Raw genomic sequence first — 26,893 nt, forward strand, 5'->3', positions numbered from 1 at the left:
ACCTATGTAATTATGGGGAGTTGAGATGCGCCCCGCCGTTAGCTGGTAGCGAACTGGGATTACCATCATATGAATTTTGGTTTCGATTTCTACTAAAGACTTTGGTGCAACCTAACCCAATCCAATCCAACCTAACGTAACCTTACCTTGCTCCAATATGAGCTTTCGTATCGCCCACAAACCACATTTTTCACGATTCTTTAAGGCAAGCGAGATTTCTAAGGCTTTGGTCCATTTAAAGTTAAATTTTTCTATGAATAGGCCTCACTCAGCAGAACGCTGATCTATAAAATAATGAAGACCCTTAACGTTGAGCTAAAACTGGAATAAGAAAAAAACTTATTTATATGGTAGAATTATGCTCAAAATTGCGTAAAAAAAGTGTTTTGAAAATTTGTATTAATTTTTTATGAATTTAAATTTTTTTCACCCTAAAAAAGATCACCCTTTTATAAGTCCAACTTAAACAACTTCCAAAATGTCTCTCACATACCAAGTTATGTGGGTGGATGTGGTTCAAACAAAAAAGACCAAAGAACGCATATAAATGAACTGCTATACTGCCGTTTTCTGACAAAAGTCTTACTGCGTGAACTCTTTGAAGTTCAAATCGTACGACTGCGGTGGTGGGGAATTTTTCGTTATGTTATTACCAGTTTTTTTTCCTCTCCTATGGTTATTTTTGAAATATGAGTATCGTAATTTACACTGAACTGTTGTTTTTCGAACATCTTTGCTAGAAGTTTTGGGGTGTTTATCTTTTGTTTGTCTTGGATGTGATGTATCTTCGGTGGGTGTGAGTGCTTTGTAGCTGTCAGGCCATGCCATACTAATTAATTTGACCTGTCTGTAGAACTTTAGCTTCGAGTGTCAATAAAACACTTTTCTGTACAAATTCATTAATTTTTTCCATTCATGCATTATTGATTATTACACATGTATTCTCTTGGTATGTGTTCCACATATTGTACACATAATATATGGTATGTTCCACTTTGCTGCCAATGAGTTTTGAGGGTCAAGAAAAGCAATATACACAAATAGAAAACTTGTTCAAATATTTGCTCTCCTTCAAGTGAATCTAACACTTGCAGAATAATTAATTTAATGACACACTACATACGAGGGTTAAGCGACAATATTGTTATACGAAAGTCTTTGAGTATTATTTCCTGTTAATAATGCGATATTTAGGTTAAAAATCCGTTTTAACGCGAGTTTGTCAAATGGATTAGATCATAAGTGCTGAATGGGTGAAAAAATACCCAGAAATAGCCCTGCTTTCGAGAATTATAGCTCGACTTAGGATAGAAATATTCTAATGTGAGTTTCTTAGATATCAAGTATATGAATGAAAAGATCATTAAGCTCATCTCGAAAGAAAAATAGAAATGAGAACTATGAAGTAAAAATGATCTTCGTCTTAACAGGCAAAAAACTTGAAAAATAAAATTCAGCGTAGCCCATCTGGGATTCGAACCCGAACACTTGGAGCAGCAGCGAGAGCCTTTGCTGTTGTCTAGCGCTCGAAGCTTTTAACACAACTTCAGAAGGATACACAGAAAAATGTGCACTGATAGAAAAATGACGGTACTTTTGCAATACCGCCTGGTATTATTTTTTTCGCGCCATTGGCAAAGATTTTTAATACCATTTGGTATCAATTCAATACCAGACAAAGGAGGTTATTAAGAATTGACGGCGTCACATTCTTGTCATCGCACCAGAAGTGTGTTGAGCTTTGTACTTAAAATATTGTAGCCACTATAAAATATTTAATAAATAAGTAAATAACATGTTTTAATACAATTTGAGTGCGTAAAAACTTGTTCAAATGCTCGAAAGCGGTGAAAATGGAAATTGTACATACTCTAAGGACATTCGACATCAAAATCATGAGAGTCCATTGTGTGCAAAACGATGCTGTGTTGGTGTATTGATATAAAAACCACTTCTGGGAATCGATGGATATGGGATCAATTGCTGAATACAAAGAATTGAGGTTGGTCACGGTGTAACATTATTCCTTCTAATTACTAACATAAATAACCGAAATAAAATTAGATTAAAATTATTTTCAATGTTCGTTTTTATTTTGGTTCATTAGGGGGTGGAATGATTAATAACTGTTTGGTACTAAAAACAATAAGGGTCTCATGATAAAACCAATAACAGATTGGTATTAAAATCAATACCAGTTCGACAATAAGGCTAGGGCCAAACGGTACTAATCATTTTATGTTTCATCTATACCATCCGGTATTGTTTTATATTGTTTGCACTTTTGGTATTTACTTTTCTCTGGGTGTGTATACCATGGGAGTCTGTAGTTGCATGGACAAAATATCTATCACTAGAATACACAAACACATGCATTGGAAAAGGAACAGCTAGCCCTGTAGGATGTTTGGGGTAAATTCTCTCCTATAAACACAAAATTCACCAGTCATTCTAGTCCATTGCGTGGCTGTTTTGGTTTATTACTCATTTCACAGAACGAAAGGGCGAAAACACCGGTTTAAAATTCTCTAAGTTGTGGACAGTTCGTTTTTGGTGTCGTAAAAACCACAAACAACCACGTTGCTCTGGGTGAGTTTTTTTTCTGCTTAAACCGTTACTTGTGAGCAGTTTATGTTTTTTTGCTTCGGCTGTAGTTTGACAAATTATTTCAGCCTGTAGGTAGGTTACGTTGGGTAAGGTTTAAGTGACAGTCAGCCATCAGACTCACTTAGACGTTTTCGTCCATTGTGATACCACAGGAACAGAAGAAGGAAGATGCCTTCTAGTTCCTACCGTTGAACCTTGCGAATGTTCATATCCGCTAAATCAGACAGGTTCTCAAAGAAATGAGAACCTAAAGTGGAACTGCTTCTGACTGCTAGTGGGGAACACACACACAGAAGGTGTTCTATATTCTCTTCTTCTTCGATGTCTTCACATCTTCTGCAAAAGTCGGTGCTGGCAACCTTCAGCCTGTCAGCATGTTTCCCGATTAGATTGTAACCTGTCATAACGGACACAATGACTGAGACGTCTGTTCTAGCCAATGACAGCAAAGCGGTAGACCTCTTCAAGTCTAGATTAGGCCACATAGTTTTGGAATGCTCACAGCTCCCTCCATATGACCATCTATCATTCGTTGTCCTTCCGGCCTGGTCCTGAAAACTTAGCTTACATGTCGCTAGAGGCATAGCCACAGATTCCAGTGTCCCTGGAATGTGTAGGGTAGTTCCTAGCCTTGCAAGTTCGTTCGCTTTACAATTCCCTGGGATATCTCTGTGGCCTGGCACCCAGAACAGGTGAATTTTGAACTGTTCAGTCATCTTGTTGAGAGATCTGCGACAGTTGAGGGCAGTTTTTGTGTTCAGAAATACGTTCTCAAGGGATTTAATGGCTGTCTGAGAAGATATTTATGTCAATCGCGGTAATGACATTATATCTTAGCCATTCCGCCACTTTCTTAATTGCGAGGATCTCCGCTTGATACACGAAACATGTAAGTTCGCAAAAATGTTGCTAATTGTAAATAATTTTCTTATATAAATAATATGTGTTGAATGATACAAAATTTTAGTTATTATTTACTCGTTTTTTAGAAGCAATTCCAGCGTCGATAAATGAAGAAAGGCCTGAATAACAAATGAGAAACACGTTTTAAAGCGATGCAGTGGCCGTTTCAAAATTATTGGCCCCTAGGTATTACTTTCCCATATAAAACGGTCATATGGATAGTTATGGGACCGGTCACTGATCACTGAAAACTGGTGAAATAACCAGTTTGGGACCGGTCCAAAGTCCTGCATTGACCAGACTGGGTTATGTTATGGTTGTCTGGACAACCATAACATAAATCGTAAACATTTCGCATTACAAGTTTTATACAGTTACTTTTGAATTTATCCTCGTTTTATATTAAATTGAGTATTATTTTATTGATTTTATTTACTTCTGAACAGTATGAGATATACATGTATAAAATACATATTTGTTAATTTCTTTGTTTGTATGCCCAACGTTGACCGTGTTAATGACTCACTTGGTATTTGATGTGAAATATTTGTCTGTGGATTACGACAGCAATCCAAACATCATTAAAATGAAAAGATATGACCATAGGTATGCAGTGTTAATAACAGTTTAGTATGGTGTATGCTAATGAGCGGAGAGGCGCTACTGTTTAAAACATCCGGTTAAATAAAAATTCTTTTATATTTGAACAGTTGCTTTGACCAACATTGACCTTTTATTATGGATATATTTGTGTTGAAACATTATGAAACTTTTACCATATGTGGTATATGACACGCTGATTGAGTTAACAAATATTGTATCGGTCACTTCGTTAGGGATATCTGCTTACTACGTACTAAGTATTTCTTTGTAGGAAGAAATTTAGGAAGATATAAAATGTAAAAGAAGATAGAAATTACTATATTTATAACATGGTTCAAAAGATGAAAAAAGCAATTAATATAGGATTTAAGTCTAACATTTTTTTTGAGAATGACAATATTTAAATAGGATTTGAAATATATCAATCTTATATGTTGATTGATTGAAATATTATTTTTATCACCTGAATAGAATTTTTAAGAGTCTTATTCAAGCCCAGTTCGAGATATACTGACAAAAGCTAATGTAAGTAATGATAAATAAGTTATGGTATGTTATGTTTCCGTTGACTCAAATCTTCAACCTTAAATTTTTTTGCGAATTGTTTCCTTGAATGTTTTTATACCCACCACCGTGGGTTTCTTTGTTTCTTTATACTTAAACAGGTTAAGTTCGAAGATGGCTATATCGGACTATATCTTGAGATAGCCCTCATATAGACCGGTCCGCCGATTTAGGGTCTTAGGCCTATAAAAGCCACATTTATTATCCGATTTCGCTGAAATTTGGGACAGTGAGTTGTGTTAGGCCCCTCGACATACTTCTGCAATATGGCTCAAATCGGTTCAGATTTGGTTATAGCTGCCATATCGACCGATCTTTCGATTTAAGGATTTGGGCCCATAAAAGCCGCATTTATTGTCCGATGTCGCCAAAATTTGGGACAGTGAGTTGTGTTAGGACCTTCGACATTCTTTTTCAATTTGGCCCAGATCGGTCCAGATTTGAATATAGCTGCCACATAGACTGATCTCTCGATTTAAAGTTTCGGGCCTATAAAAGGCACATTTATTGTCTGATGTCGCCGAAATTTGGGACAGTGAGTTGTGTTAGGCCTTTCAACATCCTTCTTCAATATGGCCCAGATCGGTTCAGATTTGGATATAGCTGCCATACAGACCGATCTCTCGATTTAGGGCTTTGGGCCCATAAATGGCGCATTTATTGTCCCAAGTCCCGAAATTTGATACAGTGAGTTAAATTAAGCCCCGCGACATACTTCTGCAATATGGCTCAAATCGGTTCAGATTTGGTTATAGCTGCCATATAGACCGATCTCTCGATTTAAGGTTTTGGGCCTATAAATGTCGCATTTATTGTCTGATGTCGCCTAAATTTGGGACAGTGAGTTGTGTTAGGCCTTTCAACATCCATTTTAAATTTTGTCTAGATCGGTCAAGATTTCAATATAGCTGCCGTATAGACCGAACTGTCGATATAAGGTTTTGGGCCCATAAAAGATGCATTTGTTGTCCAATATCGTTGAAATTTGAGACAGTGAGTTGAGATAGGCCCTTCGAAATTCTTCTGCAATTTGGCTCAGATAAGTCCAGATTTGGATATAGCTGCCGTATAGACCGATCTGTCGATTTAAGGTTTTCGGCCCACAAAATGCGCATTTATTGTCCGATGTCGCCTAAATTTGGGACATTGAGCTGTGTTAGGCCTTTCAACATCCTTCTTAAGGTTTTGGGGCCATAAAATGCGCATTTTTCTGCAACGTGGGCCAAATCGGTCCTGATTTGTATATAGCTGCCATAGCTGGCCCGATAAAAAGCGCATTTATAATCCGATTTTACTGAATTTTGACACAGTGATTTATATTAGGCTTTTCGACATCCATGTCGTATATGGTTCGTATCGGTTTATTTGTAGATATAGCTACTAAAAGGATCAATATTTTGTTATACACAATTGAACATATTTCGATATAGCTGCTATAGGGCATAAGGTATGAATTTTTCACCGGATTTCAACGAAAGGTGGTTTGCATATATACCCAAGGTGGTGGGTATCCGAAGTTCGGCCCGGCCGATCTTAACGCTTTTTTACTTGTTATATCATAAACTGCTCTTCACTGCGTTTCACTAAGGAACAGGGGCAAACTTCTCACATATAAGCCTCACATTATAAGTCTGTAGTTGTTAAAAATAATTCGAATATTTGATTCTCCATACGTTGTTTCCCTAAATTTATGCGGCAAAAAGTTGATCAGTACCAGCAAATAACTTAAATTTGTCATATCATTGAATGGAGCTTATTTTCCTTGACGCAGTCCTACTAATGACATTTGTCTGTCCTACGGCTCATTCTTTGTCGTATTTCTTTATATATTTTTTTGTGTGCAAAATACAACCCATTACCATTATCATTAATAACATTGATGTCACTTGCAGTCTTGAAGAAAAATACAGACGACAACATTGTTGTCATAACTCTGCTTTGCAGTATCTAAAAATGTATTCTTCGTGCAACAAGATGTTTATACATATATTTCATACAACATCTAACAACTGTAATTAGCACACACAATGATAATAGAAACATGTCAATGATAATGATAAATATCGATAATGGCTTTAAACCAAGAAGAAGAAAAAAAAACAAAACGGCACAAAGGCACTTAAAATTATGATGGGCTGGCATAACAAACGTGAACTACAGACCCAGCAGCCAACCTCTTTAGTGTTGGGACTCCAAGGCATATTTCAACCACGCCGCACAAAGAGTTGTAGTTGTTGGTGCGTTCTCTATGAAAATTTTTAATGATTGGCAAACAATTCAAGTGCCGTCTGTTATAATGCTTAACGTGACTTGAAGGCAAAACCATAGAATGTACTTCAATTCATATCAATTCAAATGTTCAGTAACTTGGGAGTTAGAAACCACTCATATATTAAGTTGTGGTTTTTAACATTTTTTCTTAGTTTTCAATATTGGTTTTCGATCAAAAACTAGAACAGTGCAATTAAGAAGGTTTACACATAGAAACGTTGGGGCGTAACGTAAACCAAAATTGAAAGATTTTAAAATTTGCAAATATACAGGGCGACTGAGGGGATGTTGGATGCCGAGTAGCAACAATTGAGGGATTTGAAAGCTTTAGGGATTATGTTATCTAACATAAGAATAAACGAAAATACGGTAAATACATCAATGCAAATAAACTCTCATTCACCCATAGAAACAGGCAAAAGTCTATTAGGTTATCGCCGAACCCACAGAGCAGGTTAAGCAGCTCTGTATTCCGAAGACGAATAAAATAAAGATGAACCCGCTAATGTGATATCAAACTGTTATGAAGCCGTGGATAGGAAACTGTGGACCACATGCCATGCTAATCCGAAGGAATTCATCTCTAGATACTCTGTTCTTAGAGACTTGTCTTGATAAGCTGATGTGGACACCACTGTTCGATTGTAAAACACGCTGTTGTACTAAAGGTTATAAGGAAAATAAAACTGCAGAACATATGCTGTGTACGTATCCTGCCCTGTGCAGAAAGAGTTCTACTCTGCTGACACAGCTACATGTAGAAATCACCTGTTTACCTCTTACAAGGTTGCTGCACAAATTGAAAAATACAGAATACAAGAATACGGAACAAAGATGTTTGGTACTATGTAGAGGGGGCTAAATAAAAACTGCAGCGTAATTAGACTAATTCTAACATTCGCCTCAGTAATGTGTCGGACAGTGATGTAGATGAAATATCACATTACTACAGGTTCAACAAACGTTGTCTTGGCAAATTGTGAAAACGATAACCACGCCTTCTAGGGTAAAGCAGACAATTTAGTGAAAGAAACTTGCCAAGCCATTCAAGCAACACAGTTCGGGCTAAGAACGTTAGCGAAAAACAACAATTTAGCTCCGAGGAACCGTGAAATGGCCAGAAGAACAAAGAAAATCCGCCCAAGAAAAATCCTGGATGACCGGGGAGATTCGCAATATTGGGAAAGAGGTCCGCAGACTTTTTAACAGAGCACGTCGTAAAAAAGCGGAAGTTTATTGGGATGTGTATTACACACGGCTCAAAGAATACAATAAGATTACCAGAGCGGAAAAACGGGCCTGCTGGAAGTTTTTCTGAAAACAGGTCGATAGCGTTAATGATGCCGCCAAGATAAAAAGTTTCTCTCAAAAACCCATGTCCAAACTGAAACTTTAGAAGACGGCATGAGAGTGAGAGCAGACACAACGGAAGACATGTTGAGGCTTTTGATGAAAACCCATTTTCCACGGGATACGAAGGGACTCACAGAGACACCGGAATCTTGCAATAATGACGTTGATTAAAGGTTTACAATTACGGAATTTATGGTGAAGGAATCCTTGAGGAGCTTCAAACCATTGAAGTCGCCCGGACCCGATGGAATATTTCCGGCGCTACTACAGAAAGAGGCAGACTATCTAGCGCCTCGTCTGGCCAAAATTTTCTAAGCGTGCCTGCATATACTCCGCGGACTTGCATATACTCCGAAAGCCTGGCAGGAGGCAAGAGTGGTGTTTAAACCCAAGCCCGGCGAGGCAAGTTATGCGACACCAAAAGCCTACAGAACCATAAGCCTTACGTCCTTTCTACTCAAAACCATGAAACGTATTGTGGACAGCATGATTAAGAATAGGACATCCAGCGAACTGCTCAAATAAAAACAGCATGCCTAGGTCAAAGGAAGGTCGGTGGAGACTGCCCTGTATGAGGTTGTGCATAAAATAGAGGAATGCTTCGATGCTAAAACGTACACACTGGCGGTATGCATTGACATATAGGGAGCTTGGATTGATCCAATCCTTACACCAGTACCAGATGGACCCGGTCCTTAGAGACTGGATAAACCATAAACTAAGGAACAGGTGGATAAATTGTGTGTCTCATGGCATAAATATAAGGGAGAAAGTGGCTCAGGGCACGCCACAGGGGGGCATTTTATCGCCACCCCTAATGGGTGAGCACCATAAATGACCTATTACGGATGCTGACTGAGGAGGGTATTGAAGCCGTATGCTACGCAAACGACGTATAGTACTTTTAAGGCGTAAGGATCCGAACGAGCAATGCAGGAGGGCCGAAACGGTCTTGCATATGGCATATGACTGGGCTAGAATCAGAGATCTCAATGTTAACCCAGAGAAGACTGAAATATGCCCGTTCACGAGGAAGACGAATGTGGGCCAATTTAACGCACCACGTTTTCTCAATAAGACGATTTCGATATCTGACAAAGTCAAATACTTAGGTGTGATCTTGGACAGGAAACTGAATTGGAAGTGTCAAAATCTGTGAGAAGGCTCACATATTTTGGGCACTATGTAGACGGATCGTAAGCTCGAAATGATACCTGAATCCCAGGATAGTCCACTGGCTCTACATGAGCGTGCAACATAAGGACCATACAACAGTTTCAGAGAACATGTTGTCTTGACATAGGCGGAGCGATGAGAACCACGCTCACTAGGGCACGGGAGATTATTCTAGATATCGGACCCATTGACATACAGATTAAGTGTGAGGCAGCCACTACGGCTATGAGACTTAAGGCGATGGGAGAATGGATTGGGATGGAAGCAGCTCATACCATCGCGGTATAATCGAGGCGACGATAGGAAACCTGGAAGCAAGGGAAGAGGTTTCCGATCGCATACCTGAGATGAACCTTGAAGTCGAGTGCGAGGCAATGCTGCCATTGGCACAGTCTTGAATTTACGGAACCCTAATATTGCCATCTGGAAGATCATGTTAAACGGATGGATCAAAGCTAGAGAACAGAGTGGGCCAGGGGGTTTACATTGAGATCCCAGGGACTGAGATTTGTTTTAGACTGCCTGACCATAATACGATCCTGCAGGCGAAGATACGGGCGATCACGGAATGTGTGAAGTGGTGTGGTGCTAACGCGAGGACGTCGATTGTGAACATCTTTACCGACAGTAAAATTGCCATAAGGGCAATAACAACCAGGACGGTGAGGTCACGAACAATCTTGCAGTGTAAGAAGGAGATTAACGCCTTCTCTGAAGATGGCAAAATCCATAACGTAAAAAGGGGAATTGAAAGAACAGGCGATTTGGTGGTGAAGGCCAGAGGACTGCCGTCAAAAAACTTGGTTAACCCGAAGCCTTTCTGGTCGACGCAGTCCGAGTTAAGGGAGTGAGCGACGAATGCGCATGCAACATTGTGGAACAGCGAAACGGTCGGCGAAAATCCTATGGGGGATCCAGATCGTTAGAAGACGAGGCTATTACTGCAAGGAAGCAAAAAGGAGGTCAGCATAGCTTTTGGTATCATAGCGGGACACATAGGACTACGATTTCACTTCGGTGGAAAGTGATAGCATGTGTAGGGCATGCGGGAAAGATGATGAGATGTTGGAGCATTTCCTTTGCCATTTCCCGGCGTCTAACACATACCAGCATTTATGTGGAGACACAATAGCAGACATGAACCAACTTAGGGGAGTGGTATTGAAAACAATTAAGGATTTTGTAAGTAGCACGGAATTCCTAACTTAAAATTTTCTTTCTAGAGGTTACTTTTTAATTTTTAGAGCACACAACAAGCTGATTAATTTAACCTAACCTAACCAAATACACATACATGGAGGTCACCGTTGCGCATAGGTTAGCGCATGTCCACCTATCGCGCTGAACGCCTTGGTTCGAATCCTGGTGTGAACATCAGAAAAACTTATTTTTGGGTATATGATTAAAGGCGTGCCTCACTTTCGGAACTCACTTATATACATTTGTTGCCTTGTATTCATGGTTCTAAACTAAATATACAATAATTATTATAATTATAATATAGCCATGCCGTTTATACAACCAGATAAAAGTCAATCAATCAAATATTAACCGCAAGCACTACACACATGTAAATGTAATTTGCAAACGATATTCAACCGAGCGAATATGCACGTACTTTTTATCTGCAAACTATTGTACCATAACACTTCAGATTTTGCCATATCATGAAATTGCTTGAAAATCATCTGTCACCAAAGTTGAAATGGAAGGACCACGAAAAAGACCGATATCAAGGAAATTTGAATAGATGTTTGTTGGATGCTGGAAGAAGTATAAACAATTTAACCGATCTTGTAAATATAGTAAAAAATTCAGTCCCAGCTCCAAAAAAACAGTACATTTTAAAATACAAAAGCAAGTGGTTTAATTATGAGTGTGAGAAGGCAAGAAGTAGATCCTTTGAATGTCTCAAAAACTTTAGAAGAACAGATACACTGGAGGATAGGAGAATATATTTGAATGCTGTAAAATCATATAAAGACATCTGCAATCGGAGTAAAATTGAATTTATCAAAGATCTGGAACAAAAACTAAGCCGAGCATCTGATCCCAAGGAATGGTGGAAGATTGCTAGACAAATAAGAGGTCAAAACTTTAAAATAAGTACAAGCATATCATCAGACGATTTCAAAACATATTTTAGCGCTCTTTTAAACCAACCACTTACTGCAAATGATATTCAGTACGCTATATTTCATCAGACCGATCAAGATTTGGACCGAGATATTGATGTAGCGGAAATACGCAGCATCTTAAAAAACACGAAATATAACAAAGCCCCAGGTATAGATAGAGTGCCGTACGAATTCTACAAGAATGCATCAAACGAGTTTTTAGAAGAAATGGCAAGAATATATAATAAAGTGTTTAACACTGGGCAAGTAGATGATATTCTAAACGAAACGGTCATATTCCCAATACACAAGAAGGGAAATACTGAGACACCAGGCAACTACAGGGGAATATCGTTTATGAACACTATGGCAAAGGTACTGATGGGAGTCTTAAATGCAAGAATTTCGAAATGGTCTATAAAAAACAATGTACTGAACGAGTATCAAGCTGGATTCAGAGCAGGCTATTCAACAGTGGACAATATATTCAATCTGTCGTCTATAGTCCAGCTGAAATTGGCAGAGAAGAAAAAGGTGTATGCCTTTTTTGTTGATTTTTCCGCGGCTTTTGATAGGGTATCAAGAAACCTTTTGATATATAAATTGCATACTGCAGGAATGTCCACCAAAATGGTGAATATGATACAAATTTTATACCAGAATACAAAATCTGTTGTGTGGACTGGAAACGATCTATCAGAATACTTCATTACGTATTTAGGAGTGAGGCAAGGATGTCTTTTATCACCTCAACTTTTCACTCTTTATTTGAATGATCTCCATGACTGGCTGGAAGGGGGTCTAATGTTGGAGGACCTCAATATTAGAGTGTTATTATATGCAGACGATATAGTAATACTAGCGGAAGAGAGAGTTGTTTTGCAAAATATGATACTTAAGCTCGAGTAGTATTGTATACAATGGAATCTTTTGATAAATCTGGAGAAATCGAAAATAATGGTGTTTAGAAACGGAGGTCGATTACCTGCAAACAATAAATGGTCATACCGCAATCAAGACATCGAAATTGTAAATGAATATTCTTACTTGGGAGTCATACTAACACCGACGATGTCATTTACAAAACATGTTGAAAAAAGGAATAAGTTATCCAAAACTTGCATTAATTCAACGTGGAAATCACTGATAAACAGACCACAGGTTAACCTTTTATCAAAGTGGAGAATTTTTAAGAGTGTATGCAGATCCACTCAGGCGTATGCTGCCCAGATATGGGGCTACTCCTGGTTTGAAGAGGTGGACAAGCTTCAAAGGTATTTTCTTAAAAGGGCTCTTAAAATCCCTGATTTTATACCGAACTATATTCTGTCGTTGGAGACCGATACTGTTGACAATCACTTCTACACGCTACAAATGCATATGAATTATATTTCTAAGGCGTTGTATCAATATGGAAACGAAAGACTGCCACATAAACTAGCATTGAAGGTATGGAATAGAAGAATTTTTTGGGCAGAGGCGTTAATGAGCAGGATGAGCGAGGCAAATATCTCGTCTGATAATTTGACGAGAAATGCTCAAGAATGGAATTTAAAAACTCATGCGTTGATGCAAGAACTCAAGTCACAAAGTTATTCGGAAAAAATTGATCGTGCTCTAACAAGCGAAACCCGTTACTACAGATTTCTAAATTACACTGTAGGCATAAATTATATGAAAGATTTCTATAAGCTGGATAAAATCTCTATCTTAATGAGGACCAGAGCCGATATACTGCCATTAAATGCCAACTCTTTTAACCGAGCGGTTAGTCCGCAATGTACCTTATGTAACACAGAGCAAAATGAAACTATACAACATTTCATTGCAAAATGCCCAATTATGAGAGAACTAAGGATTAGATATTTAGGAAAGAGTCAATTAGAGGAAGGAGAGCTAATTAGCTTATTAAATGGTGAAGGAAATAATAACTGGGAAAATTTGTATAATTATGTTCGTACTGCATTAAATTACAGAAAATGTATAATTCATGAAATGTTTTGAAATTATATTAATTTTATAAATATTAAGCAAATGCATATTATTTCTTTACTATAAAATATTTAGCAGACGAAACGCAATTGTTAACTGGTGTGACAGACAACTTTTAGTTATTGTCACATAGTCAATAAGGTATTCTTATAACCAGTTTAAATTTTTATATAATATTTGTTGGAGAAATTACCCATACTTTAATTATAAGAATTTTGTATTGTTATTGTGCGGGTGTAAATAAATAAATAATAAATAAAATAAATCATCTGTCATTTCAATACAATATTAAATTCAGTATTGAATTACGTTGCTTTTTCAATTCGTTTAGCAATAATGATTTCATAAAGTTTTGTTTTCTAGTTTGTTAATCTGCTTGCTATTGATAAATGTATGTAATACTGATAAGGTGTTTTTAAGCTTTTTGTTTTCTTAATCTTTCAAGTTCAATTACACCAATGCAATCGACAGCTCACCAGTAGGTGTTATTTTTTATAAATTCTGAATAGAAAAACTGCTGGACTAACCTAACCTTAAACATCAATCTAAATGAATTTTAATCACTTCGGTATCTTATCTTCCTAATTATGATTTGATTATAACTGCTAGTAAGGTGAAGGGAGAATCGTAAAATAACACATGCTTTAATGTTTGAACATAGACAAATTTATAGCATGGCACAAGGCATAAAAACCCTAAAGTGTAGACCATAGAATTTTTGTATTTTGTCGGTATAACTACATTTATATAGTTTTCTTTTGGTTTATTTATGGAACTTTATTTAGAAAATAAAGAGTTTCAAATAAATATTGAAAAGTAACCTCGAAAAATTTGATAAAAATTACTGTACCACTATTCCTGATAGAACCGATTGGAACTACAATACTATATCACTATTAACAGAAGTTACATAGACTTCTATATGGATGGTTCCAAACTAAACGACCAGGTGGGCTTTGGGGTGTACTCTAAAGATCAAGAACTGGTCATTTCGAAAATTTTACCCGACCACTGCAGTGTGTATCAATGGCTAAGATATAATGTCATCACGACGATTGCTATAAATATCTTCTCAGACAACCAGGCAGCCATTAAATCCCTGGAGAACGTATTTCTGAACACAAAAACCGCCCTCGACTATCGCAGATCTCTCAACGAGATGGCTGAACTGTTCAAAATTCACCTGTTATGGGTACCGGGCCACAGAGATATTCCAGGGAATTGCAAAAACTTAGCTGAAAACTTAGCTTACATGTCGCCAGAGGCATACCAACAGATTCCAGTATCCCTGGAATATATAGAGTAGTTCCTAATCTCGCAAGCTCGCGAGATTAGGAACTACTCTATATATTCCAGGGATACTGGAATCTGTTGGTATGCCTCTGGCGACATGTAAGCTAAGTTTTCAGGACCAGGCCCGAGGGACAACGAAGTGGGGGCTGTGAGCATTCCAAAACTATGTGGCCTAATCTAGACTTGAAGAGGTCTACTGCATTGCTGTCATTGGCTAGAACAGACGTCTCAGTCATTGTGTTCGTCAGTACAGGTCACTGTCTAATCGGAAAACATGCTGACAGACTAAAGGTTTTCAGCAACGATTTTTGCAGAAGCTGTGATGACATCGAAGAAGAAGAGACTATAAAACACCTTCTGTGTGTGTGTCCCACACAAGCAGTCAGAAGGAGTTCCACTTTAGGTTCTCATTTCTTTAAGAACCTGCCTGATTTAGCGGATGTGAACATTTCCAAGTTATATGGGTTTTTGAAGCGATATGTATGGTTCAACGGAAGCAACTAGAAGGCATCTTCCTTCTTCTGTTCCTGTGGTATCACAATGGACGAAAACGTCTAAATGAGTCTGATGGCAGACTGCCTCTTAAACCTAACCTAGCCTAACCTCGAAAAAGAAAATTTAAGTCAGGAATTTCGTGCTGCTCACAAAATACCTAATGTTTTCCATATCACACCCTTAGTTGGTCTATATAATTGCAATCTTTAGGTTTTCGATTTTATCTATAAAACTTACAAAATCATAGTTTATGAGATTTTTTTGCCACCGATTCTTTTTCAATATTATTTTCTTTCAAAAAGTTGATGCAATATCTTCCTCATCTTATGTGCCCAATTATTTCACATCTTTGGTGTTAACAACGCCGAATATGTATACCCTCTGTTCCAATTGTTTTCAAATTCTAATTGCAATGATCCATGGATTTAGTGGTAATTGCATGCCTCAACGTTGCCTCCAACTTCCCAAAACTATTATCGCTAACTTCAAATGCGATTTCTTAATGCCTCATAAGTGTATACACACATGCAGATAACCACCCTGCTGTAAGTTGTCAGCTGTCACTTCATTCGAAAAACAATCTCCACCATAATATTCCTTTCGTTGTTCCGGAAATGTGAGCCTCCTCGAGTACATCCACACGGCTGACTTTGTGTGTAACAACGGATTATGGAATATTTCGAAGTCATTTGAAATGCAGTTATCCTCCATTGAGTTGTGGGTTCACAATGTTTCAATGCGTTGTTAAATATTTCTAGATTCGAATCTAAAAGAATTTGACTGAAAACCAAATGCTAGCAGATGTTTAAATTCGATGGGTAAGAGAAGTGCGAAAAATGTTTAGCACATTTTCTCCTCTTTTTTTTTGTATTGGAGTTGCGAGTGAGTGGTCTTCGCTTAATTGTTATATCTCCCCCCCAGTTTTCGAGCTGCAAACGTTTAAGGATTTTTGTCTGCGATTTGACCTAATTTATATTGAATGAGCGGGAGATTAACAAAATAGATTTTGTTTTAATTAATTTGGTTAACCCAATTGAGATTGTTTTCTCGTCCGCCCTCTCACTCCTGCCACCATGACCGATTTCACAGCTAATGAATGATAGAAAGCAAAACTGTAAATTAAGGAATTTAGTTTTGTTTAGTTTTGGAGTTTGCTCTCGTTTTGTTACTCGCTCCGTTTGGGTGCAATGTAAACATTTGAAATTGCTAAATAAAAGAACAAATAATACCATGAACAGTGGTTTGAAACTCAGACGCAATACTTGAAAAGAGCAGGCAATGCTAATGAAATATCATTTACATACATAAATATTTTGAAAGTTTTCAAATATAAAAAGTTTCTAAACTTTGGTTTTCTACATAAAGAGTCATCTCTTAGGCAAATACATAAAAACTGTTTCAATTTTTTTAGTTAAAAAATGTCACTTGATGTAGATTTCTCCTATCATTATTATTTATTCTACTTTTGGCCAATGAGACAAATTTTCTGCCATAGCCAATTGAAATAAGTAAGTATTCATTTTGGATGTTTTGGTGCAACATAATTTAGTGTTTTGAAGGTTTGATTCCGAATTATATGCCATATCTGTACTAAAAACAAAGTGAAGTGTTTTCTGACCTTGTTATGCTGCTGGATACATTATAGTTGAAGTATAGTTTCACTGTCGACATGATTAGATTACATGCCATTAAAATATAATTGATTACCTTAAGATTATGCTGACGTTAATGCCTTTAATCTTACATCTACATTTTTAATTCCTATGCTCCCATTTATCCTTGGTTTTAATGTCAATATCCATGAATCTTAATTGTTTGTCATGTTAGATGTGAAAATGAAGATATTTGAATCACGAAGAACCAGAAAAACCACAATTACACATAAATAAGAAAATTTCTTTTTAGTTAAATTGCTTTTATAAAAAAAGTATTATTACAAGTAAGCCATTGGTGCAAAAATAGGAATGCCGAACATATTTGACCCAACTTCATAAAGGACGTGATATATATGTCGAAAGAAAAGAAAAAAGAAGAAATAACTATTTTGGAAGAATAGCTATTAGTGTCAGCAAATCGAAAATATTACTAAAGTATAAAACATTATATGAATGGTTTAGGTAGAGACACGCTCTACTGCAGAGCTTAATAAAGTCACAGATAATGTGCTGAGAATATATAAAAAAGATAATTTTCACAACTTTTGGTATTCGTATGCTGCGACTAATTGGCTGCAAAAATAATACGCTTGGAATCGGAATTTACGTCTGTGGGCTTTAATGGTACAAAATATTGTCTCCTTTTAATCTAGCCGTCGAAAAAGAGTTTTGATTGTGCAAGATTGACATTTTATAGAATTGTTGAACGAAGTTCTCTCTGTTCTTCAAGGAATTTTTTTCAGTAGTAAGTGCTGGTCGATTGGATTTTAAAGTGAATTCGACAAGGATCCATGGCAAATGTAAAATAAGCTCTCTTTCCCGCCAAATATTTGGTACTATGTTCTTTTTTCACATCTGAAAAAAAATATTTTGTCCGATCACTTTTCTGAAATTCTACAAAATTTTCAATGATAATACAATTCTTCTATTGAAACATGACCATAAGTAATTAGAGAGTTTCCTACAATATCAAGTCAGCAAGTTTTTCTCTTAAAAATCTATTATCTAAAAAAACAAATCACCAAAAAATATAGTGAAAAGCAAACATAGTACCAACCGAATGCATTGGAAATGATTCAAAACAAAAATCTTTAGTACCTTATGATTTGAAGCTATGATACATTGAGTGTTTTCGCCTGTAAACGCCTCCAGCGGCAAAAGGGAAGACGTTTGTCTCTTACAACAAACCAAAAGGGGAAAACCATGGGGACTGCCTGTAACTGACTGTGCGCGGCTATTAAAAGTTTTTTATCTGGGAAGACCTGGGCGGTATTATTTATTTTGAGCTGTAGTAACCACAAAAAGGCGTCACTAAGGATGGGGTTTATGAACCGGAACTTATACAGGGTCTACTTGATCAAGGACTGGTCTACATGTTTATGGACTGAGGCCTCTTAAAAAACATATTTTGTGTATACCCACGAAATATGAGCAAATGACGATATGCGAGATTTGACAGGAAAATCTAATAATATTTTCGCTACATTTGAGTGATTCCCATTTTATACTCTACATTACTATTGTGGTACGAGGTCTTGTAAGTTAGTCCATTTCTCGTATCAATGCATATTCTTTCAATGCACTTGCTGCATTTTATGTTATTTTTGACAGCTAACAGCTGTGCGAGTATTGAAAGCAAAACAAATGTTAAAACGTAAATTAGCTCAGTGGAGTAACGGTTATCGAACAATATTAAACGTTTACCGACATTAAAGTTTGACTTAAATGCCGTGAGATCAATGATTGTTAACTGTCGCCAGCATTAGGAAGGGATAATCACACAGGCGTCCAGAGTACTTGGCGGATATTCTAACCTCTGAGCTACGGGGGCCTCAGATTTAGATATCGCTCCCATATTCGATTTGTTCCAATATTGGGATAAAGTGATCACTTGTTAATCGATAAGCGTTGAGAGTTTTTTTCGCTACTAAAAAATATCTGTATTTCGAAATAGGTACTACCTATTAGGCAAACAATTGTATAGCCTTTCAAGGATAGCAACGATTAGAGTAAGCACTAGGCGGTTCGCGATTTTCGCCTGTTTCCTATGAAGCGCCATATCTAAATGCAAGGGTTATCTGCAGGTGTGGGTGCCTTGACAACTGTAGTCGAAAGTAATGCTTCAAGCGTACAACCAGTCGTCAGACTAATAAATTAAGAAAGGATTGGATAACCAAGAGGGATGCCCAGTTCCTAGTCTTTACGTTGTTTCAGACTCAGACATCATATTGTCTTTGAATAGGCGCACACTAGGGCACTGTAGACCATTTTAAATATCCAATCCAAGGGATGCAGTGAGAGGCAGCCACTGCGGCTATGAGACTAAAGGCGACGGTAGAATGGATAGAGGATAGGAGCCAGTCACCGTTGCGGTTAAATCGATGGGACGATAGAAAAGCCGGTAGAAATGAAAGAGGTTTGATTATTGCATGTACGTATATTGCAAAATGCCATGGCAGACTTCTAGATAGGAATGGATTTTGTGGAGAAGAGACTGCAAATAATGTTACACTGGCGGAGTGGCAGAAAGAGCAGGTTAGGTTTTCCGGCATTAACGCCTTAACAGATGGAGAATGGAACAGGGTGTGATATCTACTACAGCGAACTAGATGCCGAGCGGAGTCCAGCCGAGTTTATTGGCGCTTATTTTCATGCGAGAAGAAAATTTGTCAATTACACAGTGAATGCGAGAATCGGGGCTGAAATACTGTTTGTTTCATATGTTTTGCTTTTATGCCATGTAGTTTTGTTGTTCATTTGTGCTTATTAAAATGCTGCACACGGCAATGGATTCATCTGTTGAAGAGGATTTTGCTTCTTCTAGTGTGATTATTGCTAATATTAACACCAAAGAAATTGGAAAAACATCGAATAACCCTAAAAAGGAATGGAATTCATTATTTATATAATGACGAAAAAATGCACTTATCATTTGACCGACATGCTTTTTTTATTTTTAAAACATTAAACTGCACGCTAAAAATTAAACAGCAAACAAGCGTGAAAAACACTTTGGAACTGTTTTCTCACATTCAATCGGCTTTGCCCTCTGCTCTGCGTGGCATTCACTGTTATGCACAAGCTTACGTGTATTGACTTGTATGTAACCAGTTTTCTCTCACTCACAATCTTTATCGCATCGACAATCTAGGTTCGGCTTTCAGCGCGCACTCTGTTCGCAAACTTACGAATTTAGGGGTGATTACAGCATCTTTCAAGCAGAGGTTTAAGCAATGTCAGTAGCAGCGGATGGGAAATTCATAGGTGTTAAACAGTACGGTAGCGTGCTTGGATTACCAGTGCAGGGGTTCGATTGCCGCAAGAAGCCTTGGTCTGTCGCTACAGTGGTATCTCCTATGGACTTAAAAAATTGTCTAAGTGAGTCTGTAAAGGACTGCCACTTTTACCTAACCTAACCTAGATGCGCATTTGTATCCTCCCCTCTCCGCTATAGGTATAAGACACCGTATCTGATATCCAATTGTCGGACCAAGTGATAGGGGAACCACCCCAACCGCCAAAACAACCCTAAATCGGACATATTTACCAACCCTGGGAATATTTGCGAGTAAAATACGAATCTGATATCCAAATTTGGGACAAAGTTTCTGGGGGTCCACCCCTTTTCCAAAACACCCCCCAAACAGGACTTATATACTGACCATCGCAATATGGGGCTAAAATAAAAGGTCTTTGGAAGTAAAGCACGAATCTGATATCAATGTTCGGGAAAAATGTTTATGGGGCCACCCCACCACCATAACACCACCCAAATAGAAAGTATTTTCTGAGGAATTTTTTACTCGCCATAGCAAGATGGGGCTCAAATAAAGGTATTTGTGACTAGAATACGTATTTGATATCCAAATGTAGGACCATGTATTTCACCCCTTCCCCAAAAAACCCCCAAAGGGTAAACATTTTTCGACCATGCAAATATGTGGCTCAAATGAAAGGTATTTGAGATTAGAAAACGAATTTGATAACCAATCTTGGGGTCATGTTTTTGGGGGACGCCTCATCCTGTAAACTCCCCTTAAAACCAATTGCAATATGGGGTTTAAAAAATGGTATTTGAGAGAGGAGCATGATGCTGATATTTTTTCAGGGCAAAGTATCAGACATCATAAGAATATCGGGCTGCAATAAAGTTTTTTAAGAATGGAGTACACCTTATATCCAAACTTGAATTCGTAGACCAATAAAGATCATTTGGGATTCAGATAAAGGCAAATTGTTAAACTGTTTGTCAAGCGATATACTATTTTCGTAGCATGGTATTGTACTAAAAGCTCTTTAATTGTCGAAAATATAAAAATATTCCAAGGAAAAGTAAAAGAATGCACAGCGGAGCGGGCCCGGTCCAGCTAGTAAAATAATAAAAACAAATTCTACATTGCAGTAATGCAAGGAAAAATATTACATGGGGCGGATAAATATCCGCGCCATGCCACAAGTGATCCACTGTAGGCTCCCCAACCACCTAATTGGACAGTGTTGAATTGTCGATTCTCGTTTGCTCATTGCTTTTTGTTTGCTTTATACAAGAAGAGGTGGTCGTGATGCCCATCGTTGTTATGTGTGGCAAGCAATGCAATGGAATTGTTTAGACAAGGCACAAGTGTTTCACGATCTTTGAAGAGCTGTGGGATGGCATGCCTGACTCTATGTACCTAAACAATGTTTATAATATATATATATATTTCTTTCCTTCAGAATATTGTTGTTAATGTGATTTCAATATTTAACAACAACAACAGCAGCAAAATCAAATGCAATGGGAATAGCAACAGTGAGCAATGAGGCATTTAATAAAACGTTTATTTAACTGCACACAAAACGAGAAAAGAAAAAAAAAGAACACCAAACAAAAAAGGAAAAAAAAACACAAAAAAGTGGATTCTACCATATGCAAGATACGGAGAGTGCAATGGGTTGAGGTATCTTCTGATTATTATTGTGAAAAAAAAAGAAAGAAATACAAAATATCTGTGTCTATCTGGCCTTTGGAATGTCCGTCCCTTTTGTTGAAACATTTGCAGGCCCTATCTATCTACTCCATAAGTATATTTACCTTGATGATTGCTGTTTAAATGTTCGTGTTCTATATAGAAATTTGTCGGTCTTTCGCTGAGCAAACGGCATACACAAAGCGCTACGAACTGATAACGGTTGGTTGTAGTTTACTTTCGTTTAAACAAAAAGGTAGAGTAGCGTAGTGTATCATGTGGTGGAGTTTTGCGGCATTCTTATGGGGCGGTGGTGCTCGTGGTGATTGTTATAGCGGGGGACAAAAGCATTTTGTTGTCTTTCTTTTTGTTTTTTTTTTTATTTTGTTGCTGTTATTTTTCTGTGAATGTAGTTGTAAAGATAAGTTTTTAGAGATATAGCAAAAAATGTGCTAAATCTGTTGTGGCAAATTTAGTTGAAATGTGGGTTATGTTCCTGGAAAAATATGGGCATTTGGGGTATCACTTGAATTTTTGTTATCGTTCAAACTTTTTGCGTTATTTATTCAATATAGGCGTAAGGCAGCTTTTAACTAAAATTTTAGGATTAAAAATAGTTAACTTCGTTTGTGTGATAGTGAAAATTTGTAAACAATATGAAATTTAGAAACGTTAGTATGCGAAGTATTGTTGAATTTGGAGTATTTTTCTTTTATTTTATATGAATTGTGTGACAGTTTTCATTATTTGTATAGCAAGCTGATATATTTGTGTATTTTATTTAATTAAAATTTTCTTAAATTTAAAATGTTGGCTTCTTGCGCTCTAGCTGCGGAAGAATTTAGGCTCCACATAAAGTAGGCTACATTACATTCGAAAGTCTAATGCGCAAAACCCAGTGATGATAAGCTAAATTATCTCCTAGAAACACATTTTCTGGGAAACTCACAACGGATATCATGAAAGCCTCAATCCATGTCAATAATATTGGGTTGCCCAAAAAGTAATTGTCGGTAATATAGTAGTAATATAGTCGGCGTTGACAAATTTTTTCAATGGCTTGTGACTCTGTAATTGCATTCTTTCTTCTGTCAGTTATCAGCTGTTACTTTTAGCTTGCTTTAGAAAAAAAGTGCGCGAAATTTTGTTTACATTTGCTTGTTTGGCGTCAATTTTAATATGGGTACCACGTGTATTGAAAGAAATTCATTGAACAAACCGAATCCACGCTTGTGATATGCACCTTAAACGCAATGAATTCGATCCGTTTTTAAAACGAATCATAACTGGAGATGAAAAATGGATTGTTTACAACAACGTTAGTCGAAAACGATCATGGTCCAAGCATGGAGAACCAGCTCAAACCACTTCAAAGGCTGATATCCACCAAAAGAAGGTTATGCTGTCTGTTTGGTGGGATTGGAAGGGTGTGGTATATTTTGAGCTGCTTCCAAGGAACCAAACGATTAATTCGGATGTTTACTGTCAACAATTGGACAAATTGAATACAGCCATCAAGGAGAAGCGACCAGAATTGGTCAATCGTAAAGGTGTCATATTCCACCAGGACAACGCTAGACCGCACTTATCTTTGGTCACTCGCCAAAAACTGAGTGAGCTTGGCTGGGAACTTTTGATGCATCCACCATATAGCCCTGACCTTGCACCATCAGACTACCATTTATTTCGATCTTTGCAGAACTCCTTAAATGGTAAAATTTTCGGCAATGATGAGGCTATAAAATCGCACATGGTTCAGTTTTTCGCAGATAAAGGCCAGAAGTTCTATGAGCGTGGAATACTGAATTTGGCAGGAAGATGGCAAAAGGTTATCGAACAAAATGGCAATTATATATTTGGTTAAAGTTCATTCTAAGTTTTATTAAAAATGCTTTTACTTTCTTTTAAAAAATCCGCAATTACTTTTTAGGCCACCCAATAATAGTACAACCTTAACTCAGAAGATGTATAACGGTTTGCTTGGGTTATATCGATCTATTACGTCATGTGGTCATAACGAGAAACCTATCACGAAGCTCTTTGCTTTAAGACGAATCTGGATAGTCTAGGCGTATGTCTAACTAATGTTTTTGTTTTTCAAAAAATTAAGGTACCTTCGGTAACACCTATGCCCTAAGAGGAAAAGAATTTTTCCTTCGCCGTTGAGATTTGTTTTTAAGCGTCGCGTTGCAAAAATGCAACTCTGCAAACAAATCCGACAAAAGCAAAGCGGGAAATTAAAAAAATTCTACTTTGACGCTTGAAAGCGAACTGTCACATTCTGTGCTGCCACACACAACCAGTGTTTTTTTGTTTAACTTTTGCTAGTTGATTTTTTGACATTTGTTTGCAGTGTTGTATTTTTCAACGCGACGCTCCTCAACGCGTTCATTCTGTTTGGGCCTTTACTGAAAGCAAAATCGTGTAATGCTATTTACACTAATACATATGAATGTTTCCAAACTAAGTAACAATATGCGTTAGTTAGTTAGATAGGTTCATATAATTTAATGTTTGAAGATTATTTCATGCAAATGTTGACCGTGACTCGGTCGGCCTTCGGTCCATTGATGCCACGAGCCCGTAAATGCATTGGTAGCTATAGCAATACTTCTGGCTGATCTGCACTTCAAAATCGACCATTCTGCTTATTTACGTACCCATTGAGCTTCGTTGCTGAAGATGAAGAAGCGCGCGATGAACTTTCTTAACAGAGCACGCATTTTGATAATAAAATTCAATAATTTGCAAGCGTTATTCGTTTGTAAGACGATTCATGGTTAAATTATAGAACAAACTGAAGATGTATGAACGTGAAACAAAACGTGCGTGTGCTGTTTAAAACAGTGTTTCCAAAAAGATAATAGCTAAAAAATTACCCTTTATTAAGTATCTCAGGATCAAAGCTTGAGCACAGAGTGGGCCTGGGGGTCTACATTGAGAACCCAGGGATTGACATCTGTTTAGACTGCCTGACCATAATATGATCCTGCAGGCGGAGATCTGGGCGATCACGGAAAGCGTGAAGTGGTGTGGTGCTAACGCGAGTACGTTCAGTGTGCACAACTTTACCGACAGTAAAATTGCCATAAGGACAATAACAACCAGGACGGTAAGTTCACGAACACTCTTGCAGTGTAAGAAATAGATTAACGCCTTCTCTGAGGATGGCAAAATCAGCATCGTTTGGGTGCCGGGCCATAACGGAGTAAAGGGAAATGAAAAGGCAGACGATGATTAACCCAAAGCCTTTCGGGTCGACGCAGTCCGAGTTAAGGGATTGGGCGACGAATGCGCATGCAACAATGTGGAACAGCGAAACGGTTGGTAAATACAGACATGCAAATTTTGATCATTCCACTAAGGAACTGGGGCAAACTTCTCACATATCAGTGAGTGCAGTCCGATTCAAGTTTAAGCTCAATTATAAGGGGCCTCCTTTTTATAGCTGAGCGCGAACGGCGTGCCGCAGTGCGTCACCTCTTTGGAGAGAAGTTTTACATGGCATAGTATCTCACAAATGTTGCCAGCATTAGGAGGGAAAAACCACCGCTGAAATTTTTTTCTGATGGTCTCGGCAGGACTCGAACCCAGGCGTTTAGCATCATAGGCGGACATGCTAACCTCTGCGAAACGGTTGGTAGGATGGCGAAAATCCTATGGGGGGATCCAGATCGTGAGAAGACGGGGCTATTACTGAAAGGATGTAAGAAGGAGGTCAGTATAGCTATTAACATCATAACGATACACATAGGACTACGAGCTCACTTACGTAAAATCGGTGCGGCAAGTGATAGCATGCGTAGGGCATGCGGGGAAGATGATGAGACATTGGAGCATTTCCTTTGTCATTGTCCGGCATTCGCATCTAACAGATACCGGCACTTAGGTGGAGACACAATATCAGACATGAACCAACATAGGGGAGTGGTATTGAAAACAAGGATTTTGTAAGTAGCACCGAGTTCCTAACTTAAAATATTCTTTTTAGAGGTTGCTTTATAGTTTTTAGAGCGCTCAACAAGCCGATTACTGGCTTAGGTGTACGTCCATAGTGGCATGGGGCGGATTAATATCTGCACCCTCTTTTCAACCTAACCTAGCCTAAGTCTCTTAGCAATCACTTTGTCAGGATTAGGTTAGGCTCAGGTTTTAGTTGCAGTGTGTAACCAGACTCACCTACGCATTTTATACCATTGTGATACAACAGGAACGTGAGAAGAGAGATACCTTCTAGTCCTGTGAACCAGCCATATCACGTTGCCTAGATAATGTTCACATCTGCCTATTGGGACAAAAAATACCCTAAATAGAACTGCTTTCTAGCGCACGCCAGGCACTCAAGAAGGGTTCTAGAGTTTTGTCTTTTTGGCGGGCACGATACGTGAGACCTTTTTATGGCAGTAACGCATTGTAGTTCAATCTGGAAATATCAGCATAGAAAACTACGTATCTTCTTTAACCAGGGATATTGTACCAACATTCGGCTCTATCAGGCATAGCGGTATAGTGGTTTTTATCAACTAACGGCTAGGCAACGAGTAGTTCGCCCAGCCTGGGACATGGAGCAATTTATTTAGTATAATACAGTGCTAGTGTTGACGTCTTCAATGTTCCGTCGTGGAACATTCTCTTCTCCCAAGTAGAGAGTTGTCACCGTGGGTAAGTCGTTGAAAAGAACAACTTCCGCTTAAGACGTATTAAAGCCTAGACCACTTTCGGCCGCTGACTTCGCCGCCGCACAGTGGTTAAGGATCGTTTTTTACTGGCCACTTATCTTTAATGTTGAACCGAAAAATACATTTGGTTTGTTCGACACATAACACCTCAATCTTTGTTCCTGTCTAAAATTTATTACAATCGCTCCAGCAGTTATTGAGAAATTAAAGATGAAATGTAAATTGTGTTAAGAAAA

At 37.8% G+C, this 26,893-nt stretch overlaps 1 protein-coding gene across 10 annotated transcripts in view; it reads right to left on the minus strand.

Annotated features, from left to right (window-relative positions):
• The window catches only part of LOC106090515 (formin-J), a 327,305-nt gene that overhangs the window by 275,417 nt on the left and 24,995 nt on the right, over nt 1-26,893 (minus strand). For 4 of the 10 annotated variants that reach the window (XM_059366819.1, XM_059366820.1, XM_059366824.1 and 1 more), the window contains exon 2: nt 22,104-22,571. The exons of 4 other annotated variants lie outside the window; for them this stretch is intronic. The gene's annotated coding sequence lies outside the window, so the exon portion shown is untranslated. The remainder of the gene's footprint in view (nt 1-22,103; nt 22,572-26,893) is intronic. 2 more of the 10 variants (XM_059366826.1, XM_059366822.1) reach the window with 2 other exon arrangements.

Source organism: Stomoxys calcitrans, chromosome 4 (assembly GCF_963082655.1).
Source record: "Stomoxys calcitrans chromosome 4, idStoCalc2.1, whole genome shotgun sequence".
NCBI classification, from domain to species: domain Eukaryota; kingdom Metazoa; phylum Arthropoda; class Insecta; order Diptera; family Muscidae; genus Stomoxys; species Stomoxys calcitrans.